Here is a 26,263-nt window from a genome sequence, read left to right on the forward strand (position 1 = left end):
GGAGAGTTAATAAAGATGTTGAGTGAGCCAGCCTACGGTGACTGCCACAACATCACTGATTGATAGGGTGACCATGTGTCCCAGTTCATCAGAGAAGGCTCTGGATTACATCTGTTGTCCCAGTGTGATTATTAATAGCACCCCCTTCTACTCTCAAAAGTGTCTTGGTTTGAGTGACAAATTCTGTGTTCACCCTACTTACTGAGCACTCGCTATTTATTGTAGGCTCTCATTAAACAGTAGCTATTAATAAGGGAGATAGACCACAACCATAAGATAAATAACAAGCCAAGATTACATGTGGTGGTCTAACAGCACTTCATAGGTCTAACCGTTTTGACACAGTCTGTGGCTGGTTGATCATCAGCTCCACCCCTCCCACTCCCATGTTTCCTACTGAAACAGGAGGGAAGGGGACAGGGCACAACCTTTAAAAGAATGACATAGCCATAAGACATGACAAAAACTGGTTAGAACCAACTAGGTCCAAGATGGTGGAAGCTTCGACTTCCAGTGGACCTTGAGCCTCATTATACACTCATTGTAATACATTAGCATTTAATGACACACCCACCAGTGCCATGACAGTTCTGAGGCTAACCATAACAGGCCAAAAAGTGGGTGGTGGCCCAATTCCTGGAAATCCCCGCCCCTTCCCTGAAATAGTTGGAATAATCCTTCCACTTATTAGCCTATGAAATTACCTAGCCCATAAAAAATAACCACCCCATATTTCGGCACCTCTCGCCTTCTGAGGTGGCCCACACTCCATCTGTGGAGTATGTTTCTCTCTAAACAAATCCACTTCTTACCTATCACTTTGTCTCTCACTGAATTCTTTCTGCAACATCAAGAACCTGAGCTTCATTAAATCCTGAGACCAGATGTGTAATCTCAATTAAAAGACCATAGGTTCAGGGATTTCCCTGGTGGCACAGTGGTTAAGAATCCGCCTACCAATACAGGGGACACAGGTTCGATCTCTGGTTCGGGAAGATCCCGCATGCCATGGAGCAACTAAGCCGTGTGCCACAACTACTGAGCCTGCGCTCTAGAGCCCGTGAGCCACAACTACTGAAGCCCGCACTCCTAGAGACCGTGCTCTGCAACAAGAGAAGCCACGGTGGTGAGAAGCCTGCACACCGCAACGAAGAGTAGACCCTGCTCGTCACAACTAGAGAAAGCCCGCGCGCAGCAACGAAGACCCAACACACCCAAAATAGAAAAAAAAAGACCATGGGTTCAAGTCCCAATCTGAGTTGCACGGTTTCACTATGACCTCCTTTCTAAAGGACATCTCTTAGGTTTTGCAACATGATTTTCCTATCACTTTTATTTTTGAAACAAAAGACTTAGAATCTAGAAAATTTGCATGTTCAATCATCCCGACTAGTTTTTGTTTAGATTTTCCCTTGGGAAATCATGTTATCAAATAGCTGAATATATTAGTATTACAATGTCACACTGACATTTTAAGGTGTAACCATGTTATAGATTTTGACATTTCAGTTGCCTATTGAAATGGTGATGCTGGACTAATGTCTTAAAGGTACCGAGAGCTCCTATTCCTGACCCATTCCAGGCTTCCACCTCTGACCACCCTTAATGTGGTTTATAATTATTTTGGAATTTTTCTTCCTTGGAAGTTCTCACCTCTACCTTCTCTGCTAACCTCTCTTCCCCATTCTTAAAAACGCATTTATTTTTATGAAATCTTCCTCAGGTAAGATTTTCATTTTCTCAACTTTTCACTTGTCAGAAGATAGAATCATCTGCTGAGCACTTCCTGATTGAGCTAACTGACGGAAGTGTTGAAAAAGGTACCTCCCCCGTTTTTTGCCCAGGACAACTCATTGCCTTCTTGGAAAGTTGCTTAAAACCCTACACTTCTGTGGCTGTTCTAAATGACTCATGTTAACAGTTTTGCTCATACCTCTTTCAGAAGGCATGAAGATGTTTCCTGTTCTGAAATTTGGAGTTGAGAGCAGGTGTACCAATCTAAAGCATGAAACTGGAACAAGCCTCTTCCATGTGTTATGGAATACACGACGAAATATGCCGTTTTAAGCATACTCATACACAAAAACAAAAAACAATTGAGATTTCCATTGAAATTCACTAAGTTTGTATATTCATTTAGGGAAGAGTTTACATCTTTATGATATTGAGTTTAGGTATTCTTTTATTAAACATGGTATGTTTTTTCCATGTATTCTTTTTTGTTCTCCAATAAGCTTTCATAATTTTCATGATTTATGTCTCTCTCATCTCCTTTGTTGCATTTATCCTTAGGTATCTCATGAATTTTTATTGCTACTCATATGAATGGAATATGTTTTATTATTGTTATATTTTCTTATTATTGCCAGATTATTATTGGTGAATACAAATGTTATTGAATTTGCACTGATTTTGTCTTCAGCAACATTGTTAAACTTATTTATTAGTTTTAATCGTTTGTGAGTAAAGTCTCTAAGATTTTCAATGTTTAAAATTCTTTGTCGGGCTTCCCTGGTGGCGCAGTGGTTGAGAGTCTGCCTGTTGATGCAGGGGACGCGGGTTCGTGCCCCGATCCGGAAAGATCCCACATGCCGCGGAGCGGCTGGGTCCATGAGCCACGGCTGCTGAGCCTGCGCGTCCGGAGCCTGTGCTCCGCAACGGGAGTGGCCACAACAGTGAGAGGCCCGAGTACCACAAAAAAAAAAAAAAAAAAAAAAAAATTCTTTGTCAGCAAATCAGAACAGTTTTGTTTCTTTTCACTATTTAGTTCTTGTCTTCTTTCATTGGCCAGAGGCTCCAATAAATATTGAATAGAAGCAGTGTTAGCAGGCAACCTTGTCTTCTTCCTGATTTTGTAGAGAATGCTTCTAATATTTCACCATTTAAAAAGATGTCTGCTGTAGGTTTTGGCAGATAGACTTAACTTGGTTGAGTAAGTTCCCCTCTATACCTAGTTTGCTAACATTTTTATTAATAATGAGTGTACAGTATTTTGGTTTTTAAATTTAATTTTATTATTGATTTTTATACAGCAGTTCTTATTAGTTACCTATTTTGTACATATAAATGTATATATGTCAATCCCAATCTCCCAGTTTATCCCACCACCACCACCCTTCTTCCCACATCTCCCTTAGTGTCCATACGTTTGTTCTCTACATCTGTGTCTCTATTTCTGCCTTGCAAACTCATCTGTACCATTTATCTAGATTCCGCATATATTTGTTAATATACGATCTTTCTGACTTACTTCACTCTGTATGACAGTCTGTAGGTCCATCCATGTCTCTACAAATGACCCGATTTTGTTCCTTTTTATGGCTGAGTAATATTCCATTGTATATAGGTAGTACATCTTCTTTATCCATTTCTCTGTCGATGGGCATTTAGGTGGCTTCCATGACCTGGCTATTGTAAACAGTGCTGCAGTGAACATTGGGGTGCATGTGTCTTTTTTTTTTTTTTTGGCTGTGTTAGGTCTTTGTTGCTGTGCACAGGCTTTCTCTAGTTGCAGTGAGCAGGGGCCTACTCTTCGTTGCAGTGTGTGGGCCTCTCATTGTGGTGGCTTCTCTTGTTGCAGAGCACAAGCTCTAGGCGTGAGGGTTTCAGTAGTTGTGGCACGTGGGCTCAATAGTTGTGGTTTACAGGCTCTAGAGCACAGGCTCAGTAGTTGTGGCACATGGGCTTAGTTGCTCCGTGGCATGTGGGATCTTCCCAGACCACGGCTCGAACCCGTGTCCCCTGCATTGGCAGGCGGATTTTTAAACACTGCACCACCAGGGAAGTCTGCATGTGTCTTTTTGAATTACAGTTTTCGCTGGGTATATGCCCAGTAGTGGGATTGCTGGGTCATATGGTAATTCTATTTTTAGTTTTTTAAGGAACCTCCATACTGTTCTCATAATGGCTGTATCAATTTACATTCCCACCAACAGTGCAAGTGGGTTCCCATTTCTCCACAGCCTCTCCAGCATTTGTTGTTTGTAGATTTTCTGATGATGCCCATTCTAACTGGCGTGAGGTGATACCTCACTGTAGTTTTGATTTGCATTTCTCTAATAATTAGTGATGTTGAGCAGCTTTTCATGTGCCTCTTGTCCATCTGTATGTCTTCTTAGGAGAAATGTCTATTTAGGTCTTCTGCCCATTTTTGATTGGGTTGTTTGTTTTTTTAATATTGAGCTGCATGAGCTGTTTATATATTTTGGAGATTAATCCTTTGTCCGTTGATTCGTTTACAAATATTTTCTCCCATTCTGAGGGTTGTCTTTTCATCTTGTTTACAGTTTCCTTTGTTGTGCAAAAGCTTTTAGTTTCACTAGGTCCCATTTGTTTATTTTTATTTCCATTACTTTAGGAGGTGCGTCAAAAAAGATCTTGCTGTGATTTATGTCAAAGAGTGTTCTCCCTATATTTTCCTCTAAGAGTTTTAGAGTGTCCAGTCTTACATTTAGGTCTTAATTCCACTTTGAATTAATTTTGTATATGGTGTTAGAGAATGTTCTAATTTCATTCTATTACATGTAGCTGTCTGGTTTTCCCAGCACCACTTATTGAAGAGACTGTCTTTTCTCCATTGTATATCCTTGCCTCCTTTGTAATAGATTAGTTGACCATAGGTGCATGGGTTTATCTCTGGGCTTTCTATCCTGTTCCACTGATCTATATTTCTGTTTTTGTGCAAGTACCATATTGTCTTGATTACTGTAGCTTTGTAATATGGTCTGAAATCAGGGAGTCTGATTCCTCCAGCTCTGTTTATTTCCCTCAAGATTGCTTTGGCTATTCGGGGTCTTTTGTGTCTCCATACAGATTTTAAGATTTTTTGTTCTAGTTCTGTAAAAAATGCCATTGGTAATTTGATAGGGATTGCATTGAATCTATAGATTGCTTTGGGTAGTAGAGTCATTTTCACAATATTGATTCTTCCAATCCACGAACATGTTATATCTCTCCATCTGTTTGTGTCATCTTTGATTTCTTTCATCAGTGTCTTATAGTTTTCTGAGTACAGGTCTTTTACCTCCTTAGGTAGGTTTATTCCTAGGTATTTTATTCTTTTCGTTGCAATGGTGAATGGGATTGTTTCCTTAATTTATCTTTCTGATCTTTCATCGTTAGTGTATAGGAATGCAAGAGATTTCTGTGCATTAATTTTGTATCCTGCAACTTTACCAAATTCATTGATTAGCTCTAGTAGTTTTCTGGTGGCATCTTTAGGATTTTCTATGTATAGTATCATGTCATCTGCAAACAGTGACAGTTTTACTTCTTCTTTTCCAATGTGTATTCCTTTTATTTCTTTTTCTTCTCTGATTGCTGTGGCTAGGTCTTCCAAAACTATGTTGAATAAGAGTGGCGAGAGTGGACATCCTTGTCTTTTCCTGATCTTAGAGGAAATGGTTTCAGTTTTTCACCATTGAGAATGATGTTTGCTGTGGGTTTGTCGTATATGGCCTTTATTATATTGTGGTAATTTCCCTCTATGCCCACTCTCTGGAGAGTTTTTATCATAAATGGGTGTTGAATTTTGTCAAAAGCTTTCTCTGCATCTATTGAGATGATCATATGGTTTTTATTCTTCAATTTGTTAATATGGTGTATCACATTGATTGATTTGCGTATATTAAAGAATCCTTGCATCCCTGGGGTAAATCCCACTTGATCATGGTGCATGATCCTTTTAATGTGTTGCTGAATTCTGTTTGCTAGTATTTGTTGAGGATTTTTGCATCTGTATTCTTCAGTGATACTGATCTGTAATTTTCTTTTTTTGTAGTATCTCTGTCTGGTTTTGCTATCAGGGTGATGGTGGCCTCATAGAATGAGGTTGGGAGTGTTCCTTCCTCTGCAATTTTTTGGAAGAATTTGAGAAGGATGGGTGTTAGCTCTTCTCCAAATGTTTGATAGAATTCACCTGTGAAGCCGTCTGGTCCTGGACTTTTGTTTGTTGGAAGATTTTTAATCACAGTTTCAATTTTATTACTTGTGATTGGTCTGTTCATATTTTCTATTTCTTCCTGGTTCAGTCTTGGAAGGTTATACCCTTCTAAGAATTTGTCCATTTCTTCCAGGTTGTCCATTTTATTGGCATAGAATTGCTTGTAGTAGTCTCTTAGGATGCTTTGTATTTCTGCAGCGTCTGTTGTAACTTCTCCTTTTTCATTTCTCATTTTATTGATTTGAATCCTCTCCCTCTTTTTCTTGATGAGTCTGGCTAAAGGTTTATCAATTTTGTTTATCTTCTCAAAGAACCACCTTTTAGTTTTATTGATCTTTGCTATTGTTTTCTTTGTTTCTATTTCATTTATTTCTGCTCTGATCTTTATGATTTCTTTCCACCTGTTAACTTTGGGTTTTGTTTGTTCTTCTTTCTCTAGTTCCTTTAGGTGTATGGTTAGATTGTTTATTTGAGATGTTTCTTGTTTCTTGAGGTAAGATTGTATTGCTGTAAACTTCCCTCTTAGAACTGCTTTTGCTGCATTCCATAGGTTTTGGATCGTGTTTTCACATCGTGTCATTTGTCTCTAGATATTTTTTTATTTCTTCAGTGATCTCTTGGTTATTTAGTAATGTATTGTTTAGCCTCCATGTGTTTTTGTTCTTCACATTGTTTTCCCTGTAATTTATATCTAATCTCATAGCGTTGTGGTCAGAAAAGATGCTTGATATGATTTCAATTTTCTTAAATTTACTGAAGCTTGATTTATGACCTGAGATCTGATCTATCCTGGATAATGTTCCTTGTGCACTTGAGAAGAAAGTGTAATCTGCTGTTTTTGGAAGGAATGTCCTATAAATATCAATTAAATCTACCTGGTCTATTGTGTCATTTAAAGCTTGTGTTTCCTTATTAATTTTCTGTCTGGATGATCTGTCCACTGGTGTAAGTGAGGTGTTAATCTCCCCCACTATTATTGTGTTACTGAAATTTCCTCTTTTATAGCTGTTAGCATTTGCCTTATGTATTGAGGTGCTCCTATGTTGGCTGCATATATATTTATAATTGTTCTATCTTCTTCTTGGATTGATCCCTTGATCATTATGTAGTGTCCTTCCTTGTCTCTTGTAATAGTCTTTATTTTAAAGTCTATTTTATCTGTTATGAGTATTGCTACTCCAGCTATCTTTTGATTTCCATTTGCATGGAATATCTTTTTCCATCCCCTCACTTTCAGTTTGTATGTGTCCCTAGGTCTGAAGTGGGTCTCTTGTAGACAGCATATATATGGGCTTTGTTTTTGTTTCCATTCCGCAAGCCTATATCTTTTGGTTGTAGCATTAAATCCATTCACATTTAAGGTAATTATCAATATTATGCTCCTATTACCATTTTCTTAATTGTTTTGGGTTTGTTTTTGTAGGTCCTTTTCTTCTCTTGTGTTTCCCACTTAGAGAAGTTCCTTTAGCATTTGTTGTAGAGCTGGTTTGGTGGCCCTGAATTCTCTTAGCTTTTGCTTGTCTGTAAAGCTTTTGATTTCTCTGTCAAATCTGAATGAGATCCTTGCCAGGGAGAGTAATCTTGGTTGTAAGTTCTTCCCTTTCATCACTTTAAATATGTCATGCCACTCACTTCTGGCTTGTGGAGTTTTTGCTGAGAAATCAGCTGTTAACCTTATGGGAGTTCCTATGTACGTTATTTGTCTTTTTTCCCTTGCTGCTTTTAATGATTTTTCTTTGTCTTTAATTTTTGTCAGTTTGATTACTATGTGTCTCGGTGTGTTTCTCCTTGGGTTCATCCTGCCTGGGACTCTCTGTGCTTCCTGGACTTGGGTGGCTATTTCCTTTTCCATGTTAGGGAAGTTTTTGACTATAATGTCTTCAAATATTTTTTTGGGTCCTTTCTCTCTGTCTTCTCCTTCTGGGATGCCTATAATGCGAATGTTGGTGCATTTAATGTTGTCCCAGAGTTCTCATAAGCTGTCTTCATTTCTTTTCGTTCTTTTTTCTTTATTCTGTTCCGCAGCAGTGAATTCCACCATTTTGTCTTCCAGGTCACTTATTCGTTCTTCTGCCTCAGTTATTCTGCTATTGATTCCTTCCAGTGTATTTTTCATTTCAGTTATTGTACTGTTCATCTCTGTTCTTTCATTTTTCTAGGTCTTTGTGAAACATTTCTTGCATCTTCTCGATCTTTGCCTCCATTCTTTTTCCGAGGTCCTGGATCATCCTCACCATCATTATTCTAAATTCTTTTTCTTGAAGGTTGCCTATCTCCACTTCATTTAGTTGTTTTTCTGTGGTTTTATCTTGTTCCTTCATCTGGTACATAGTCCTCTGCCTTTTCATTTTGTCTGTCTTTCTGTGAATGTGGTTTTCTTTCCACAGGCTGCAGGATTGTAGTTCTTCTTGCTTCTGCTGTCTGCCCTCCGTTGGATGAGGCTCTCTAAGAGTTTTGTGCAAGCTTCCTGATGGGAGGGACTGGTGGTAGGTAGAGCTGGGTGTTGCTCTGGTGGGCAGAGCTCAGTAAATCTTTAATCTGCTTGTCTGCTGATGGGTGGGGCTGAGTTCCCTGCCTGTTGGTTTTTTGGCCTGAGGCAACCCAGCACTGGAGCCTAGTGGCTCTTTGGTGGGGCTGATGGTGGGCAAAGGGAGGGCTTACGCCAAGGAGTACTTCCCAGAACTTCTGCTGCCAGTGTCCTTGTCCTCTTGTCCCCACAGCCACCCCCTGCCTCTGCAGGAGACCCTCCAACACTAGCAAATAGGTCTGGTTTAGTCTCCTATGGGGTCACTGCTCCTTCCCCTGGGTCCCGATGCACACAGTACTTTGTGTGTGCCCTGCAAGAGTGGAGTCTCTGTTTCTCCCAATCTTGTTGAAGTCCTGCAATCAAATCCCACTAGCCTTCAAAGTCTGATTCTCTGGGAATTCCTCCTCCCATTGCCGGACCCCCAGGTTGGAAGCCTGACGGGCTCAGAACCTTCACTCCAGTGGGTGGACTTTTGTGGTATAATTGTTCTCCAGTTTGTGAGTCACCTACCCAGCAGTTATAGGATTTGACTTTATTGTGATTGCGCCCCTCTTAACATCTCATTGCGGCTTCTCCTTTGTCTTTGGATGTGGGGTATCTTTTTTTGTGAGTTCCAGTGTCTGCCTGTCAATGATTTTTGGCAGTTAGTTGTGATTTTGGTGCTCTTGCAAGAGGGAGTGAGTGCATGTCATTCTACTCCACCATCTTGAACCAAATCCTTGCAAATAGCTCGAGTGTACAGTTTTATCGAATGCTTTTTCTGCACCTGCTGAGCTGTTCTTTTATTTTTCTCCTTTAATTGATTCACGTGTCAAATTAAATATACACATCTTCTATTGTTAAGCCGTGCTTACCTTCTTGGGAGAAGTTTTAGCTGGTCATACTTTTATAAATATACTGCCAGATTTCATTTACTACTATATATTTTACATTTTTTATATTTATGTTAGGGAGCGAAATTGGCTTATAATTTCACTTTTTTGTGCAGTCTGCTAAATTTCAACAGGTATTCTATTCCAAGATGGCCTGAGCTGTGATCTAGCTTGTTTCTTCTCTGGTGTATACATATACAGCAAGTATTGCTGTGTATTCTTTTTTTTTTTTTTTGCTGTGTATTCTTATTTATTTATAACTTCCATTGAGACATTTGAACTTGTTTAGCAATAATAATAATCATAGTGAACCATTTTGATCTTTCTCTGTGTAGGTTGTCATCCAATAGCATAGGGTTATCTAGAGTTTCATCAAGTCAGGTCGGGTACTTGCAATGGGGAAGGCAAGTCTATTACGTAGTTGTGAATAAAAGATACTTCCATTTCTATATTTACTGTCACTGATATTCATCAGGCCCAGTGGTTCATTAGGAAACAAAGCACTTTAAAGACTCTTCCTTTCTGATTCTCCTGTCTGCCCTTGCTGCTATCTGTAACTCACGCCCAAGCTTGGACCTCAGGGCAACGGCTCGTTCCTTTGAGCATTATGTTCTGCTGTAGTGTGGACCACATGGAGGCAGCCAGTGGAGTCAGGAGAGCCTGGCGTCCATGCTGCCCTGACACTCACTTGCTCTCTGAGTTTGGACAAATTCCTCAGCCTCTATACACTTTAGTTATTTCATCAGTGCAATGAGAATTTTAATATCTGTCTTACGGGGTTTGTCATAATGACTAATCAATAATATAAAAGCACAGTGTCTGGTATATAGTAATTGCTTATAAAAGTAGCTTTTAGTATACCTTCTCTGTCATATTGAATAAAATGCTAGTAAGACTATGCTAACACCAGCTAAAAGCATGACTGCTTGCAGTCGTCCTTCCAAAGGTGCTATTCGTTTGTGGTTTATAGATTTATGTTACTTCACCTTTCGTATATTGTTTTAATTCTTTATTTTAGAACAAATATTTTTCTGGCGCCTACCATATCCTAGGACTAGATGCTGGGGACTATTAAGGATACAAGGTAAACAAGCAGCTGAGGTCAGTCTAGAAAGGCCAAACATAATTAGAATATGAGCTGATAGGTTATCGGATATGAGATAGCAAGACAGAACATCAGGATAAGATCTGAGAATATCAAGAAATGAATTTCAGTGGGAGTGATTAGGGTGGAACAGCGAACTCTGTCTGGTCTAACACCAAGAAGGTGATACTTCAGCAGGGTCTTGAAGCCTGAGTGAGACAAGGAGCAAGTGTGCTCCAGTCAGGGCAAGTTGGGTATGTCAGGCTACCTGGGCATGAAAGAAGATTTTACGATAGGGATGGTAAAATTTTAGGAATAAACTGCATAATAGATTCAGATCTCAGAATTCCTTTCAGGGCTGCCTATTTAACTGTGAGTCTTTGAGCTTGGGACAAGGGACGAGGGATGCCTTGGAATCCTGGGTAAACACTGATCCTCTAGTGTCCTAGTGGTAGGATTTAATTCACCACTAATTAGTGTTGGTTTTGGCTCCCATGGGGAAGTGTAAACACAAAGAAGGCAAGGAGTAGGGAGAAGGGCAAAGGCAAGTGCATGGGTGTGTCTATTTGCAGAACCATTTTGGAGGAACTGAGGAGTGCAGAGAAGGTCTTGAAAATAGAGCAGGGATTATTTCTCATGCTTTAAAACACAGCAAAATCTGCTGGAGGCTACTAACGTGTCACACCCTTAAAATAAAAACAGAGGGAAACGGAGCCTTCTTTACTTGTACTGTGATCATTTTAACCTCAGTAGCCTTCCAAAGGGAGACCGTAATTGGGTTGTTTTTATTGTCTGTGGGCTGGAGCAAGCGTTGGTCTGTAAACATTGGATGCCTCCAACTCAAATAACCTACTTAGGAATGTCTACCCACATTGGAGGTGTGCTTCACTAGGAACCTTAGAGTGCCGTTCAAAAGCAGTAGGGCATCTCCTCAAACTCACAAGGTTTCAGAAATTTTCCAGCCAGAGGTGCTCGGGTGAGGGGCACTTGTAACAAACCTGCCCTTGTTTTAGGAGACAGCACTTGAAGAGTTTTGGTTTTTGTTTGGTTGTCTTTTTTTAGATTTTTGCCTTTTCTTCTTCATCATACAACAGTTGTTTGTGGTGGGTTTTTTGTTTTTTTCAGCCAGAGAAGGATGTCTGTTAGAGAAATACCTGTATCTTCCAAGATCCACACTACCTTTTAAAGTATCTGTCCGATTCAAGTCATTTCAGCCAGCATCTATATACTCCTCCTGGGTACTGGGTGCCCAGAATCCTGAAATTAATAAGATTGAGGACCTGCCCCATAGAAACCCACGTTCCGCTCAGGAGGACAAATACGTACCCACGTAACTCAAACACCAGACAGGATTTGAAGATGTTGAAGGAAAATGTTGGAGTTCATGGGGGAAAACCAGAGGAGGAGCTAAATTCTTGCGAGGAGTATCAGAAGGAGAACAGAAGGGAAGGGAAAGGAAGGGAAGGGAAAAGAAGGAAAGGAAAGAGAATGGAATGTAGTCTTAATTTGAATACGTAGAATTTCAACCATTAGGTGACTGAAATTAAGAAAAGGAATGAAATTAATCTCTTGTAAAACAAGAGTTTAAAATGATTTTTCTGCTTACCAACAAAATAAACCTGTTTTAATTCATTGGTTAATTCTTCTACTCCGTAAACATGCATTGGGTACCTATGTTGTGCCAGGCACTGTTCAGAGATAGAAAAGGAATAGAACATCTCTGCTCTCAGTTCCTTCATTGTCTAAACAGGTAGACAGAGATGTGCACACAAACAGTGACACCACAGAGAGGCAGATGTACCCAGAGGGATGCATGAAATACTCTTGAGAGCCCCGTGGGTGTAAGAGAGTCAAGGAAGACTTCACGGACGGATGGAGTTTCGGAGGTTTGATGGTGAATGGGTCATGGAAACAGTCCATGTAGAGGGCATGTCATGTACAAAGGCAGAGAAGCATGAAGCAGCCTGGGATGTTTATGAGACCTCAGGTGTTTTGATATGTCTCAAATATAGGGTTATAAGGGATGAAAAGTTTGGCTGGGTCTGGAAATTAAACTGACAAGAAGAGGATACAAATTTATTTAATATACATCTTATGTGACATGGGAGCCTTCATAAAGAAATGAAGACCCAAAGAAACAGGCCTGAGTGTTTTACACTGGGTTTGATGAAGACTTGACAGTCATGGAGGAATATGATAGGCTAAGGAGTACGAGTTGAGTGTAGTCAACATGTAGAAACTTAGCAAAGCCTCTTTGTTAGGATTCTTCTTTATGACCCTTTGTCTTCAGAGATGAGGCTGCTCCTTTCCTCCAGGTATAGGGAGAGCCCATCTCACCTGAGGGTTGTATAACATGTTTCAGGGAAGAAGGGCAAGGCGAGAAGAAAGAGTGACTCTCCTGCTTAAAATACTATGGGGCCGGGCTTCCCTGGTGGCGCAGTGGTTGAGAGTCCGCCTGCCGATGCAGGGGACACGGGTTCGTGTCCCGGTCCGGGAAGATCCCACATAACGCGGAGCGGCCGGGCCCGTGAGCCATGGCCGCTGAGCCTGCGCGTCCGGAGCCTGTGCTCCGCAACGGGAGAGGCCACAACAGTGAGAGGCCCGCATACCGGAAAAAAAAAAAAAAGTGGATTCCAGCACAAAGCATGACGTGACTCCCAGCTGAAGCCAAAACGAGAAGCCGGGGTCTGGGCCTCAGGGCAGCGCTAGCCCCCCAGTGTGGCGGCCACAGCAGCACCTACCCCTCTATAAGGCTCCGGGGAGGAGCCACTAGGAGGCCACTTCCTCCCTCTGGCCCCGAAGGGCTCAGCCCCTCCTCCTCACAGCTGTGATCTGCTTTGTGGAGAATTTACAAGACGAGGGTGACCTACAGAAACCGTAGGAACTGTGACCGTACATCCTTTCTTATAACTCTCTGTGTTCAGTGTCCCACCATAGAAAAGTTCGTATCCAGAGAGAGCAGGTACGCCACGTGGAAGGGGGTCTGCGCTAGGAAGACAGTCGGGAGGGCGGGGCAGGGAAAATGCCAAGACCGGGACCTTGACCGTGACCGGCGTGGAAACCGTACGTGATGTCAGTGGATCCAAGTGGAGGTTGGAAAGCTCCCCTTGCTGTGCTGCGGCAGCTGCCCCTTCCCTCCCGGTCCTGCCGCCCGCAGGCGTGGGGCTCCCACCATCCATCCGCGGTGGCGCTGGGCTGGCAGGGGCGGCGGGTGGTGGGGTGGGGAGGAAGGGAGGGAGAAACTCCCTGCCCTCGTCGCTCCGGGGCCGCCCGCCCGGAGCTGAGGTCCTCCGACCTTCAGACCCTGATGGAGTACTGAGATACATAGTTTCTCGGAAAGTTTGAGAAACGGAATCAATAACGTGCTCATCGTGGGGCCCGACGGCGCGGGAGGACTCGGGCGGCTCCCCAGCTGCTGCTGCGGGTTGAGCGAGAACTTCCACTACTGGGACAGCGCCGGGCCGCACACCTGCACTCTCAGGCCGCCGTTCTGGGCCCCCGTACGGGCTGTCCAGGCACAGGGTGCTGCCCACGTACTGCCCACGTGCCCTCAAGCTGCTCACATTTCTGGTCTCAGGACTTAATGAAGCTCAGGTTCTTGATGTCTCATCGGAGAAAGAATTCAGCGAGACACAAAGTGATAGGTAAGAAGTGGATTTATTTAGAGAGAAACACACTCCACAGACAGAGTGCGGGCCATCTCAGAAGGTGAGAGTGGCCTCCTGCAGTCATTTTAATGAAGGATTTTAAGTGGGAAAGTAATAGCTACATTTTAGAAAGATCCTGCAGGTGGTCTCCTGGAGAATAAAGTTGACTGGGCAAGACAGGAAGTAGAAAAGCCCGCTAGAAGGCTGTTTCAGCCAACTAGGTGCCGGGTGGGATTGACACCTTTAAAGACCATCACCTTCATCCCCCACATGCAATTCAAAATTTAAGCAGAGCTAACCATAAAATAAGAATAATAGAACCCAAGTTCTGATGTTTCTTATGATGGTTGTTTAGATGCATTGAAAAAATTATGTCAAATATCAAAATATTTTAAGACTTCTATTGCCTCTTCTCTTTGGTGCCCTGGTCTGCTGGTGCCCTAAAGCATGTGCATCACTGTGTCTTGTGGGATCCAGCCTGCCCAGTACAGGCGGTGGTCAGGATGATGGGTAAAAAGACTGGAGTGGTTTGAAGTGGGAGAATCAACAGGACTGAGTGATGGATGAGGGGAAGAGAGAAGCCAGGGACGGCGCCGAGACTTCTGACTTGGGTGGCAGGGTCGTGCCCTGCCTTTGGATTCCTACTGCTCATCATGGCTGACATTTGGCCGTGGCCCCTCCCAGGCAGGCACCCTTCCAGCATCTGTTCCCTCTGCAGAGTGCCTCCATCCTTTGCACTTAGTCCAGGCTCCAACGGGTATTTTAAAATGCCCTCATCCGAGGGCCCCCAATAAATCCCTCACAGACTTTAAAATCCTCAGGACCAGATTCAGCCTCTGACATAACCACCATTTCAGCACAGCTCTGTCATGAGACTCCTGACACAACCTTGGCTCGGATAGGAGGGCTCAGCAGGGGCCCCCGTTCCTTTCACCCATCTCTCATCCTCCCCTTGTAGGTGGCTCCTCTGTGCAAAGGTAACCTGGTCCCCTTACTTGCTCTGGAACTGTGGCTCAGTGACAGAAGGAGAAGATGCAGCCCGTGGAGACACAGCTTTATCCCGATGACATGCATCATGGCATCAGCCACTGCCAGCCCCCAAATCTGTCTGGGAACAAAAGGCCCCAGGCAGCAGCTAAATATATCTCTGGGATTGTTTCTGAATATTCTGAAATATCCATAACTCAGTTGGGAAGAGAATTCCCCCCATGATCCTGGGACTAGAGCTCATTATACTGTTTTCTTCGGGATTCCCAAAGCCCTAACTCTGAGAGAAACAAAAACAAGTGCAGGGTGCACACCAGCTAATATTCTCCATGAGGGCTTTAACTCCCTCTTCGTGTTCCTCCAGGCCTGGTGTCAGATACTGGCCCCATAGTGCCATGTATCGTTTTCATCACCAAGATTGGAGCACCCCCTTCTGCCTGGGGGTGTATTCTACAGTCAGTTGGTAATTATGTCACCATTTCAACCACTTGACACAAAGTGCCAGGTTTCATTTCTTTCCAAGTCACCCTACTTCTGAACTCACAACTCTGGAAAATCTCAGCTTTGGAATGCTGGCCTAGACCATGCCACGTGGGTAGGCCAGTTTACTGTATCAGAGGTGAGTTACTTTTACATACACAGTCACCAGAGAGAGGCCGTGTTCCCCAGAAATCGGTGGAGGTAAACGTATTAAGGTAAACTTAAGGACTTTTAGTCCTTAAGCCAAGAAAATCGCTGTCATAATCATAAATAGTCCAAATAGCGACAACAACAGAAGCACACGCTGAAGTATACAGGGTGAAATGTGAAAGAGCTTCTTGAATTCTCCACCTCGTCCCCTATTTCATTTCCCTCCTCCTTGGCAGCAGTCGGGTACTGCGCATCCAGAACTTTTCCTGCACTTTGTAGATATCTTTCCCTATGTGTGCGTAGATGGCCACTTAAATGAAGTGACTGTTATCATGAAGCTCTCAGAGATGTGCCCATTTCATAGATCCGTACATACCCCTTATCTTTACAATGATAAATAATTCATAAAATTCAAACTAAAGTAATACAGGGCAGGGAGGAGAGGGGGAGTGTAGGCTGAGAATCACAGCAGAAATCTTCTTGATGCATAATTCAGAATCTTTCCGTGTTCAGTCTGTGATCTTTTTGCAGTTTTATACATTCAAATAATAATAATACCTGGTCTCTAAAGCTCATGCTCTGTGGGCTGCCCCATGAGATGAGATCCTTGTTATCTACTGTCACTCACCTCCTTGGGGAAATATTTTCAGCCTGAAATACCGGGTCAATTAGCAAGCACCATGGAACAGTATGTAATTCTCAGAACTGGCTCCAGAAGCCTCCTGGCTCCCTGGTGGGTGCCCCTTAAACTGCCTCGCCAACACTGTGTAATCACTTCTTCTTCAACCAGCCCCAGATTGTTCCCGCTCTGGGGAAGAAAGCGTCTCTAATTACATTTGCCTTTCTCTTCTTCAGTCGCCAAGGTCCTCTGTGCAGATGCCTGTGCTCAGCAGTTCCTGGAGCAGCAAAGGCGCAGCCAGACAGAAGGGCCCTTCCTCTCCTTTTAGAGAGCAGTGCATTTTGCTTTTCCAAGCCAGGTAGGCCTGCGTGATCTTTGACTTCACGGCTCATGTTCTTTAATGGATTTACATTATTATTTACTATGTTACTCCCTTCACACAGAAGGCCAGTTATTAATGTATTTATAATGTATTTATACATTATACATACATACATATGTATACATAAAATACATTAATGTATTTAATGTATTTTCTCTTCATGTAAAATCCAGAATGACTGCTTATACCTACATGATTTATGAATTTCCTGCCTCCCTAGAGGATGTTCTATTTCTCATCAAGATGAATATTTAGTTGATTTAAAAAAACAACTAATCTTTGATCCTGGTATACCTACTGGTATCGACCTATAAAGACATGTAAATACCCTTTATTACCATTTTCTTTTCCGAGAGCATTTAAAAATGTGGAGATGCTGTATTTTCTGTGGGCTAGATTGCTCTTTACTGAAGACCTCAGGAATGGTTTTCTGTGAAGTAAGTTGAGGGAACGTCCTTTATGGAAACCGGGTGGGGGGTTTTCCCTGTGTTTGCTCCTGGCTGGTTTGAGGCCAGCCTCCTATGAATTTTCTTTTATTTTATTGAAAGTTTATTTTATTTTTTTTATACAGCAGGTTCTTATTAGTTATCTATTTTATACATATTAGTGTATACATGTCAATCCCAATCTCCCAGTTCATCTCCCACCCCCCCACCCCCCGCTTTCCCCCCTTGGTGTCCATACTCCTATGAATTTTAAATTGTTCATGACAACAGAAGAAGAAAAAGCTACAGCAGCTGAGACGGCAGATATAGTAGCCATGGAGATAAAAGCGCTGCTTTTTTCCCTCTGGGATGCAAAATTTGTGTTTGAATGTGAATGACATCTTGAGATCAATGCATTTGGTACAGTTCAGTAGTACAATAAAGAATGGTGTCAGAGGTTGGGTAGAAAGATAAGGGATCAAGGCTTAATGAATCAAGGCTTTTGGGAAGAGGTGGGCCAAAGAGGAAGTATTTTGGGAACTAGGGACAAGTCATGTAATCTCTCTGGCCCTTTTCTCCTAAGCCCTAAAGTGAAGGGCTGGGAGGGAAGGACCACTGAAGTGTCCTCCGTTTCTAACATTCTGTAATTCTTTGTTCTAGCCATTTTGAACAGTGTAGGCAAAGAACAGCAGGCAAAATCTAAATAAAAGTCTGAAAGGGGAGATAGCTGTTAAGAATGCAAGCTGGAGGGACTTCCCTGGTGGTCCAGTAGTTAAGACTCTGCACTCTTCCACTGCAGGGGGTGCAGGTTCAATCCCAGGTCCGGGAACTAAGGTCCCACATGCCATGCGGCGCAGCCAAAAAACAGAAAGTGAGCTGGGATGGAAGATGTGCGCAGAAATGTGAATGGCAGAAAGGGAACATGAATGGTCTGGAATCAGAAGGTTGTATTTAATCCAAAAATATGGTCAAGGTAGTAGGTAAAAGATTTGAAGGCAGCTGGCTGGGTAGTTTGCATTAAGTGAGTATTTTCTAGTGTAACATTTTAATTCCCTTAATTGTTTCAAACGTATTTTAACAGCTTTATTAAGATGCAATTCAAATACCATACAATTGACTCATTTAAAGTATACAGTTCAATGACTTTCAGTATATTCACAGAGCTGTGCATATTTACTTCACCACAATCAGTTTTAGAATATTTTCATTACCCCTAAAAAGAAATGTTGCTCTGCTTAGCCAGTGTCCCCAGCTCCTCCCTCTAAGCCCTAGCCAACCACTAATCTACTTTCTGTTGCTATAGATTTGCCTATTCTGAACACTTCATGTAAATGGGATCATACAATATACGGTCCTTTATGACTGCTTCTTTCACCTACCAGAATGTTTTCAAGGTTTGTCCTTGCTGTACATATGTCAGTACTTCATTTCTTTTTATTGATGAATAAAAATAAATTAAATAAATAAAATAAAAATCATATAAATGAATAATTATAACAATATGTTGTTTTATTTTTAACATATAAAGATACAATAGTTGTAACAATAATAGTACAACAAAGAGGAGGAGGGAATGGAGCTATTTTATTTATCCATTCATCAGTTGATGGATATTTGGGTTGTTTCTACTTTTTAGCTATTATGAATTATGCTGCTATGAACATTTGTATATAAGTTTTTGTGTGGACATGTTTTCATTTCTCTAAGGTATATACCTAGGAGAGGAATTGCTAGTTTATGAGATAACTATATTCAACTGTTTTAAAAACTGACAGATTGTTTTTCAAGGCGCTGCACCATTTCACATTCCCACCAGCAGTGTATGAAGTTTCCAGTTCCTCCACATCCTCTCTAACACTTGCTATTACCTGTCTTTTTTATTCTAGCCATCCTAGTGGATGTGAAGTGGTATCTCATTGTGGTTTTGCATTCCCTGATGGCTCATGATGTTGAGCATCTTTATATGTTTTTAGTGGCCATCTGTATATCTTCTTTGGAGAAATGTCTATTTAGATCCTTTGCCCATTTTTATTATTTATTTATTTATTAATAAATTTATTTATTTACTTTTGGCTGCGTTGTGACTTCGTTGCTTCACCCAGGCTTTCTCTAGTTATGGCAAGCAGGGGCTACTCTTCGTTGCAGTGTGCGGGCTTCTCATCTCGCTGGCTTCTCTTGTGGAGCACGGGCTCTAGGCGCACGGGCTTCAGTAGTTGTGGCATGCAGGCTCAGTAGTTGTGGCTCACAGGCTCTAGAGCGCAGGCTCTGTAGTTGTGGCGCACGGGCTTAGTTGCTCCGTGGATGTGGGATCTTCCCGGACCAGGGCTCGAACCCGTGTCCCCTGCATTGGCAAGCGGATTCCTAACCACTGCGCCACCAGGGAAATCCCCTTTGCCCATTTTTAATTGGGTTATTTGTCTTTTTATTTGAGTTATTTTTTGTGTTATCTTTTTATTTTTAATTGAGTTATTTTATTTATAGATTCTCGACACAAATCTTAACACTAGACCACCAGGGAACTCCCAGAACCTAGTTTAAATTTATACTAACTCAATTTTAGTGAAATCAAGAAACTTTACTCCTTTATAGCTCCATTCCCTCCTCCTCTTTGTTGTACTATTATTGTTATAACTATTGTATCTTTATATACTAAAAATAAAACAGCATATTGTTATAATTATTCATTTATATGATTTAATGTCTTTTAAAGAAGCTGAGAGAAGAAAGGATAGCAAGTGTAGATAGACTTGAGGATTATTACAAACCCCTTGAGTGAAGAAATCCTCTCTACTTTGTTTCATTATCATATCCCCTGCACCTAGAACAGTGTTTGTCACATAGTAGATGCTCATTTAATATATAAATGAATGAATAATGATCTCCATACAGACAATCAATGAAGTCCCAGAGAGAGACAGTCCCAATAAGATGTAGAGATGAGTAATGAAGAGATTAAGATTAAGAGAATAAGTTTGCGTGACTTGTGTGTATTGGGGGAGAGGTAATAATCATAATGAGAAGAAGTGAGAGTGTCTTTCTTATTCAGTGCCATATGTGTCTGAGGCTTAACACGGTGTTGGCACATAGCAGATGCTCAATAAATGTTGAATGAATGAATGATGCATCCTATGGCTGGTGCAGATCTTGGAGGATGAGGCAAGAGAGTTTCAGTCTTAGAAGTCCCTGTGTTGGGACTTCCCTGGTGGTCCAGTGGTTAAGACTCTGTGCTTCAAATGCAGGGGGCCCAGGTTCGATCCCTGGTCAGGGAACTAGATCCCGTTTGCCGCAACTAAGATCCCGCCTGCCGCACCTAAGACCTGGCGCAGCCAAATAAATAAAATATATTTTTTTAAATAAAGAAGAAGTCCCTGTGTTCCCCAAATGAATACAATCTCTGTCTCTTCTCAGTGCCTCTGGCTCTAAACTGGTGCTTCTCCTGGGGTCTCACCTTGTGTCCCACATCCCCACTGGACTGCCTGGACCACCTGCTCCCTTTGTGGGTCCTAAGCAGGATGTCCAATTACTGAAGGATAAGAAGTGCAAGCCTATTGGTTAAGACTGAGCAGAGGGAAGACAGAATAAATTTATCATTAACCAAGCTGGTCGGGTGGAGGGTGGGCAGTGAGAAGGGGAAGAAGAAAATTATTAGTGATTGGCGGAGGCAACTGAGAGAAAACCTGTGATCTCCTACATTTGTATACTCATTCATTCACCCACAACATTTATTGAAAGCTTGCATAGAACAAAGTGTTCAGCTTTCCTTATGCCAAATATTAAGTCCTAGACATAAAAAATTACTGTATTGTAAAAACATTCCGGAAATAACTATATAGCCCGCTGTGGTGGTGAAGATGAGCCCCGAGACTGGAGCCTCCCTGCCTGGGCTTGAATCCTGGATGGGTGGAGTCGCCTGACCTCCCTTTCTGTAAAACCGAGAATTCATGTAAGGATTAAATGGTTAATACACATAAAGCACCTAGAATAGTGCCCACCCCATCGTATGTATTATATTATGTAAGAGCTAACTATTATTATTGATGTAATAATTGTTATCAAACAAAGACTAGAATAGTTGAGATTATCAGTAAATTTCAATAAAAGTTTAGACTTCCCATTTTCCATACTACATATCTATCTAGGCTTCTCCTTAGTAGCAGCCAATTATGTATATATGTATTTATTTATTTTACAGCTTGAGCGAATGAGAAGCAACAACTCTCTTCTTATATATATTTATTTCATTTTGTTATGTGGTTACTGTGGTAAAGAACTGTTTTCTACCTCTGAAAAACGAGCTTTACTCCAGAGGTTACCAGAACAGAGAGGAGCCCCCTGGATGGATAATTCAGAGGGCAGGAAAGCAGTTGCTTTTCTTTCAAATTAGGTTGATCTGAATGAATTCCTGCCTGAGATTTCAAAGCCATGGCAGATCAATGGGCTCAGGAATCAAAGACACCAAAGGTGATGTTTCTAATGTAAATGTATGAGCCATTCAAAACACTAATTAATGGCTGTTCCTAGCTGGTTGTATCATGTAAAAGAGCAGCGTCATGAAAGATTCTTTTTTAAGGTTTAAAAAAAAATCTTTAGATTAGAAAGATACAGTAGAAAGGTTGGATGTTTATTTCCATCGCTGAATGCAAGAACCGCCCCTTCCCCCCTACTCCCCTATTCCCCATAAGTGTTCCACAACCCACTTGCATTGCTTGGACCCTTAAAGTTCACTTGTACAATTAAGATTTGTCTTACTGTAGAACTGCAGGGTCCCTTCCAGTCAATTTTCTCAGTTGAAACATAGAACACACTTTAAACACCGAACATCGGTACCCAATGTGCTTATCTCAGCAGCAGATCGCCTATTTTAAGCCAGGCACGCACAGTGAGTGTCCAGGTCGCTGGAGCCTTAGTAAACTCATCATGTGGAGAGGGGGGTTTGGGCACATAATAGGTGTTTAATAAATGTTTGCTAAATGAATGAATGATGGTGGTGATGGTGAGCTGAAAATACATTTATCATAAATAGGAGTCTTATCTAGATTTTTCACCCTGAATGATCCCAGACAAGTCATTTAACCGGATCATTTCATGCCTTGGTTTCCATGTCTTTAAAAGAAAGTATTGATATAATTAGTGGTTTTAGGAGTAGACTAGAGCTATGTTAATTCAAAATAATTACACTGAAGACTTCTACTGCCGAACTCACCTGGTTACAGCAAGGAGCAGGGAAGCAGTCTAAACATCAGGTTATACATTTGTCAACACCGTCTTACACTGGTCGTCAGGAAAGTGAGCGCTCGCTCTTATTTGGCCTGAGGTGCCTTCTAGGGAGGGATGCTATCAGGTAAAACAAATAACAGTGGATATGCAGCTACACAATTATTTATCCTCATTAACTATCCAAAGTAAGAGGAAGAAATAACACGTTTAAGTAAAATGATCACATTATATATCATCCAAACAATGACACTTTTTTTTTTTTTTTTTGCGGTACGCGGGCCTCTCGCTGTTGTGGCCTCTCCCATTGCGGAGCGCAGGCTCCGGACGCGCAGACTCAGCGGCCATGGCTCACGGGCCCAGCCGCTCCGCGGCATGTGGGATCTTCCCGGACCGGGGCACAAACCCGTGTCCCCTGCATCGGCAGGCGGACTCTCAACCACTGCGCCACCAGGGAAGCCCCAATGACACTTTTGAGAATACAGAAAGGAGGTAATATTAATCACATTGGGAAACGCATGGACAGTATTAGGCAAACCAGAATGTACAGTCAGCCTAGGTCTATGCCATGTCCAGAAGCAGTCTCAAGTGTGCAGGATCAATTTTGCCCTTTTTGAACTAACTCAAAATTTTCCCTTCCTGACCTCACCGTTTGCCTGTGATAGAACTCTCAATCCTCTTAAGATCTACGGTAGATCACTTGTAGCTTCAGCTTTTTTGCTAGTTACAGCATCTGTGTTTCTCATTATAAAATCATTAGCATTACCTAGGCAACGAAGAATGAGGCATATGCCTTCTGCTCCATTTGGTGAAATTCTTCCTCTGTTTTTAGCTAATTTCCGTATGTGAGTGTTCTACTGTTATTCACACCTTATTTTGTCTGATTTTCTACAGGTCCTGGTGCCCTGTACACATTCTTCTAAATTTGCTGACTACACGTTTCAGTTCTACTAGTGAATCTTGATAACTTTTCTTCCTCCTATAAGATAGATTTCCCCTCTAACTAGCACTGCTCACTCAATAGTCGTAGGATATTGACACCTCGGCTGGCTGTACCCGCTAGAATATCCATGTATTCTGGTGGAAAAGAGCCAGATCTTTTATACATTTGCTCAACAAATATTTAATTGAGCTCTTATTGTGTGCCAAATACTGTTTAGAGTCCTGGATATATAATCTAGTCTTTGATCTGTCTGCTGGTTTTCTTAATGGTATCTTTTGATACCCGTAAATTTTAAATGCTGATAAAGTCAAACTTATCAAATTTTTTTTCCCTCTTACTGTTTGTGTTTTTTGTATCCAGTCCAAAAAACTTGCCCTACTTCAAAGTCCTGGAGATATACTTCTAGAAGCTTTATGGTGTTAGGTTTTATGTTTAAGTCAGTGACATATCTCGGATTAATTTTTGTGCCTGGTGTGGGATAAAGGTCAAGGTTCAACTTTTATTTACACAGACATCCAGTAGATCCAACACCATTTGTTAAAAAAGACTTGCCTTTCCCCACTGAATTGGCTTGGCGCCTTGGTGGAAAATCAATTGACCGTATATATGGGTCAATTCCTGGACTCTCTTTTGATTTTTTGGTCTATCCTTACACACTGTCTCAATTACTGTAGCTCTTATGAATATAGTCCGTATGAGTCAAATATGATCACTACCCTGAAGGAGCTTACAATCTGATTTATGAGCGAGACAGTCAACATAGAAGTCATAATAGTACAAAGAGGTGGAGAAAGTCACAGTGCTAGCCACAGATGTTGGAAGTACAAAAGAGAACTCCACCTGGTTTAGGTGTGTAGGTACACAAGCTACCTGAAGGAGGTAACACCTAAAATGATCCTTAAGGGATCAGTAGGAATTTGCAGAGGAGTAGGCCTGGTGCCCTCCAGTAAGAGTGAGAAGACCAGTGCGGCTGGGTGGAGTGAGTGAGGTGGAGATTGGAAGAGATGACATCAAAGAAGAAGGGGATCACATTGGGCTGAGCCTTGAAGGCCATTTTAAGGGTCTTAGCTTTTACTCTGAGTGAGAAGGGAAGCCATCCAAGGGTTTTGAGTAGAGAAGTGACATGATCTGACATCTTTTAGAAGGATCTTCCTGGATGCTCTGTTTGAAACAGACGATGTCTGAGCTGGTCTCAGAGCTTCTATCTTACCTGGCTGGTGGGTGCCAGATAAAACAGAAGCTCTGAGACCAGCTGCAGAGACTGTAACTATAATCCAGTCAAAAGCTGTTTGGTGGCTTGGACTCAATGGTAATACTGGGATGACTGTGGTTTGGGTAATAATGGGATAAAGGGATTGTGTTCTGGATATATTTTGAAAATAGAGCCAGTGAGATCTGCTGACAGATTGAACATGAGATATAAGATAAAAAGAGGAGTCCAGGTTTTCGGCTTCAGCTAGAAGCATGTGTTGCCAGTCCCCAATATGTGAGAGCAAGCCTGGAGAAGAAAGTCAGAAGCTTGGTTTTCCTACTTTAGAGTAAATATGAGAGACTGCTACCCAAAGTACGAGCCATTTCCCCTACAGAGAAACCAGGTGGTGATAAAGTCATCATGTGAGTCGTCAAGCCCAGTGTGAGCAGCACTGTCCTAGGTGGTGGGGAACCTAGGGGAATGGACGTGACCCCCGCACGCGGACCCTGCTCTTGAGGAGAGCTGCGAGGGGGCTTGATTCACACAAATGAAATGGAAGAAATGTGACGTCAAGGACCAGACTGTGGATGCAGATCTCAGGTGCCACAGGAGAGTGGCAGTGTGGTCAGGAGTACTTCAAGTATGCTTCTAGAAGGAAATGGGAAAGAAGCCATCTTCACAGGTTGGGGAAAACTTAGAGAGGAAAAGGCAAAACTGTGGTGCTAAGCAGGAGCCACTAGAGACACAGATATTCTAGGCCTGGCTGGAAGGTTGTCAGAAGGATTTTTAAAATTTGGTTCCTGGCACATAGTAGGCACCTGAGAAAGGATAGCTAGTAGTACGTGTTATATGGGGGGAATAATGGAGATAAAATTATGAGTCAAACTTCCTGAGTTCAGCCCCACCCCCATGTCAACACCTACTCCTTTGATGCCCTTTGCCCTTTCTCCCTTCCTAGGTTGTCTTCTAATACCTCTATTAGAAACCTTCAAATCTGGCTTTCTGAATTGTTTGTGAGGGGAAAAGGGAATTCCACTATCCTATTTCAGCAGGTTCATGCAGGCTTATGGGGTTTTAATCATCTCACTTGTGTGAAGACTACAAAGGTCCAGAGGGGGGCAATGTGACTCTTGGACTTCAGGAGGGCTTTCTTTTCCTACAAATGCTTTGGAATTCATCCCCTTGTCCCCTGCCACCAGCACCCCTCACGTACCTCCACTGCTGGGTAACTATTTAAGAATCCTCAGATGTGTTTCTTGTAGGATGTAAAGGGATCACTTATGATGGATGGGAGGATCTTAGTAAAGGTTTCAAATTTTACTTGAAATTTGAATTTTTTATGATGGTGAAAGTAAGAGCTTTTATTCTGAAATGCTGCCCTCCTCCATGACTGTAGCGCTGCAGCCCTCCTGCCATGATAGACTTTCTTGAGTTCTGCTCAAAGAGAAAAAAATGTTTTTTCGAACACCCCCTATGGCCATCACTCAAACGTTGCTCCTGCTTCTTAGTGAACACACTACATTAGAGTTGAAGAAAGTTATAAGGCAGCAGAAGAGCAGTGTCTGCTTTGACTTGCAAATATTTTTAATCCCTTAAAAATAAACCACGAGCTGCAAAGAGGCATGAGTGTTCCTGTACTGTGTTTCCTAAATTAGTTATTCCTGAGGAGATGTAGGATACATTTTGTTTTTCTGCTCAGGGCCACCTGCTTGTGATTCAACCCATGGTTTCGTTCTGTACCTTAATGCCATTCCTTATTTGTATGGAGGCAACCATGCTCCCTCAGAAGAGCTGGGAAGA

General features: G+C 41.9%; 1 protein-coding gene across 2 annotated transcripts in view; it reads left to right on the top strand.

The window, feature by feature from the left end:
• The window catches only part of NIM1K (NIM1 serine/threonine protein kinase), a 70,967-nt gene that overhangs the window by 8,178 nt on the left and 36,526 nt on the right, over nucleotides 1–26,263 (top strand). The window contains exon 2 of one of the 2 annotated variants that reach the window (XM_067730623.1): nucleotides 16,544–16,665. The exons of the other annotated variant lie outside the window; for it this stretch is intronic. The gene's annotated coding sequence lies outside the window, so the exon portion shown is untranslated. The remainder of the gene's footprint in view (nucleotides 1–16,543; nucleotides 16,666–26,263) is intronic. 2 annotated transcript variants of the gene reach the window in all.

The sequence above is a fragment of the Pseudorca crassidens genome, chromosome 3 (genome assembly GCF_039906515.1).
Source record: "Pseudorca crassidens isolate mPseCra1 chromosome 3, mPseCra1.hap1, whole genome shotgun sequence".
NCBI classification, from domain to species: Eukaryota; Metazoa; Chordata; class Mammalia; order Artiodactyla; family Delphinidae; genus Pseudorca; species Pseudorca crassidens.